Here is a 3,854-nt window from a genome sequence, read left to right as displayed (position 1 = left end):
AAGCAATAAGAGCCAAACAAAATGATGTGAATGGAAAGAAGGGAAAATTCTAAAGGCAAAGTTAAAAATTTGACAGGATTTAGTGACCGTTTGCATGTTGTGGAAAGGATTCTAAATGTTCTTATTTAGATATATAAGAGAACATAACTGAGTGTGTGTTTGCATGTGTGTGTGTATGTGAGTGTAAAAGAGAGAGTGACAGGGCACAAGCAGAAAGAATGGGAGTGAGTTGAGGTTGGAACCTCAAGGGAAATGTGGGTCAGATGTTGTTGTTGATACTCAACACTACCCTTCATCACTCTTTTTCTCAGGGGCTGCAGGACTGGAAACTAAATTTCCCAGACTTCCTTGCCATCAATGTTCTATGATATTTGGAAGGCAAAATAAAAGAAAAAGCAGGAGCAGATGGCAGATGTGAGGCTTGCGGTGCCTCTGAGCAATCTCTTTTTGATGCTGCAGGCTGCTAAGAACATGGTTGACAGTTTCTTACCATTGTTATACTTTCTCATGTCCTCATCTTTCCTGATATTTGCTCCATTCCTAGGATATTTTGAGCATAAAATTCCTTGGATGATATACCCCTGCTAAAGTACCTAGAGTGGTTCTGTATTTCTAACTAAACCATGATGGACATAGACTCTTGCTACTCAAAATGTGGTTCCTGGGAATGTAACATCAGCATCTCAAGGGAGCTTATTAAAAACACAGAATCTCAAGCTCCACCCCAGACCAACTGAATTAGAATCTGCACTTTAACAAGATCTCCAGGTGATTGATACATGGATTCAAGTTTAAGAGGCCTTGCTATAGAGCAATTTGAGGGGTAGGAGGTCAGCTTTTAGAGAAGAATTTTGGTGGGTTGATGGGGAAAGAGAAGACAAGTTATAGGAAGAAAGCCATAAATGGGAAGGAGGAAAATTGAGGCAATAAATAGACATCACTGTTAAGAATAATTTATCCATAAAGTAAAAGTGGTCAATTGTAGAAATAATCTCTCTTCCTCCTATCATCTGTGACTCTAAAACTAATTGCATCATAGTGGCTATTACACAAGTGTCATTTCCTAAGGTGTTTTTGTCTTCTACTTCCATCTGACAGTAGCTATTGTGCACTTGAATTGTGGTTGGTTCAACTTGAGATATGCAGTAAGTGTAAAATCTACAGTGAATTTCAAAAATGTAAAAGGAAAAAAGAATGCAACATATCACATTTGTCTTATGAGATGTTAAATGATAATATATTAGATATACTCTGTTAAATAAAATGTTTTAATATGGTCATCTATTGCTTTTTTTTTAATGCAGCTAATAGACAATTTACAATTGCATATATAGCTAACATTATATTTCTAGTAAACACTGCCGTCCTAGACAGCTGAGATAAGGTCTTAGTCATAGCTGGATCCCCAGCACCACGAGTACTGCCTGAAAAAACAACATGTGCACTGTTACTCAGCACTGAGTTGTCAAATAGAGGGAAAAACTCCTAAGCAATCCAGTCAAAACCTATTTCCCTTTCTTTCCCGAATGCTCAACGCACTTAATATTTTCACATCCTTGTACCTGTATTAGTCTGCTCTCACCTTATACCTGTATTAGTCTGTACTCACATTGCTATAAATAACTACCTGAGACTGGATAGTTGATAAAGAAAAGAAGTTTAATTGACTCACAGTTCCTCAGGCTTCACAGGAGACATGGCTGGGGAGGCTTCAGGAAACTTACAATCATGGTGGAAGGCAAAAGGGAAGCAAGGGAAGCGTCATATCTTCACATGGCAACAGGAGAGAAAGAGAGAATGGGGAGGTGCTATACACTTTTAAACAACCAGATCTCATGAGAACTCACTCACTATCACAGGAACAGCAAGGGGGAAATCCACCCCCATGATCCAATCACCTCCTACCAGTTCCCTCACCCAACATTGGGAATTACAATTTGACATGAGATATGGACACAGAGCCAAACCATGTCACTGACTATATATAATTTAGAACTTATCTGGCATAGTTTCATATTGTTAATTATGTCATGTGTATAAGTATGTTCACCACTTTTGTGCATCCTATTATGCCTAACATAATAGAAGAGACACGGTAGGAACTGATTAAGTGCCTGTTAAACTAAACGTGATGTTTTTAGCCACGTTCTTGTAGTGAACTTTGCTACCACAGTAACAGAAGCTTGGTTTACATATGACATGTAGAGCTGACATACTTAAAGATAACCTACCTTTGACATGAATGTAGCAGCATAACAGTGAGTTGGCACAATGAGATATTTGTTTATTTGATCAAATTCTTCAGACCTATGTCCCAAAATTAAAACCTCATTTAAAATCACTATCAATTAAATACATTATTTTAATATATGTCTTAAAAAGAAGCAATTATAGACATCTTTCACCTCCCTAGTTGTATTTACAGGCATTTAATTCTTTTTTTGGCCATTGTGAATGGGATTGCAATTCTGACTTGACGGTTGTTGACGTATAGGAATGCTATGGATTTTTGTATGCTGACTTTATATTCTGGGACCTCGCTGAAATTGTTCATCAGCTTAAGAAGCTTTTTGGATGCAATTATATGGTTTTCTAGGTATAAAATCATGTTGTCTGCAAAACAGAGATAGTTTGACTTCCTCTCTTCCTATTTGGATACGCTTTATTTCTTTCTTGTTCCTGATTGCCCTGGCCAGGACTTCTAATACTGTATTGAATAGGAGTCGTAAGAGAGGGCATCCTTATCTTGGGCCAGTTTTCAAGCAGAATGCAAAACACTGCTCAAAGAAATCAGAGATGATACAAACAAATGGAAAAACATTCCATGTTCATGAATAGAAAGAATCAATTTTTTTATTATACTTTAAGTTCTAGGGTACATGTGCACAACGTGCAGGTTTGTTACATATGTACACATGTGCCATGTTGGTGTGCTCCACCCATTAACTCGTCATTTACAATAGGTATATCTCCTAATGCTTTCCCTCCCCTCTTCCCCCACCCCACGACAGGCCCCGGTATGTGATGTTCCCCTTCCTGTGTCCAAGTGTTCTCATTGTTCAATTCCCACCTAGGAGTGAGAACATGCAGTGTTTGGTTTTTTGTTCTTGCAATAGTTTGCTGAGAATGATGGTTTCCAGCTTCATCCATGTCCCTGCAAAGGACATGAACTCATCCTTTTTTATGGCTGCATAGTATTCCATGGTGTATATATGCCACATGTTCTTAATCCAGTCTATCACTGATGGACATTTGGGTTGGTTCCAAGTCTTTGCTATTGTGAATAGTGCCACAATAAACATACGTGTGCATGTGCCTTTATAGCAGCATGATTTATAATCCTTTGGGTATATACCCAGTAATGGGATGGCTGGGTCAAATGGTATTTCTAGTTCTAGATCCCTGAGGAATCGCCACACCAACTTCCACAATGGTTGAACTAGTTTACAGTCCCACCAACAGTGTAAAAGTGTTCCTATTTCTCCACATCCTCTCCAGCACCTGTTGTTTCCTGACTTTTTAATGATCGCCATTCTAACTGGTGTGAGATGGTATCTCATTGTGGTTTTGATTTGCATTTCTCTGATGGCCAGTGATGATGAGCATTTTTTCATGTGTCTGTTGGCTGCATAAATGTCTTCTTTTGAGAAGTGTCTGTTCATATCCTTTGCCCACTTTTTGATGGGGTTGTTTGATTTTTTGTTGCAAATTTGTTTGAGTCCTTTGTAGATTCTGGATATTAGCCCTCTGTCAGATGGGTAGATTGCAAAAATTTTCTCCCATTCTGCAGGTTGCCTGTTCACTCTGATGGTAGTTTCTTTTGCTTTGCAGAAGCTCTTTAGTTTAGTTAGATC

Source organism: Pongo pygmaeus, chromosome X, assembly GCF_028885625.2.
Source record: "Pongo pygmaeus isolate AG05252 chromosome X, NHGRI_mPonPyg2-v2.0_pri, whole genome shotgun sequence".
In the NCBI taxonomy this organism is placed as follows: Eukaryota; Metazoa; Chordata; class Mammalia; order Primates; family Hominidae; genus Pongo; species Pongo pygmaeus.
The sequence above is the reverse complement of the archived record's forward strand: the minus strand, read 5'-3'. Positions refer to the sequence as shown.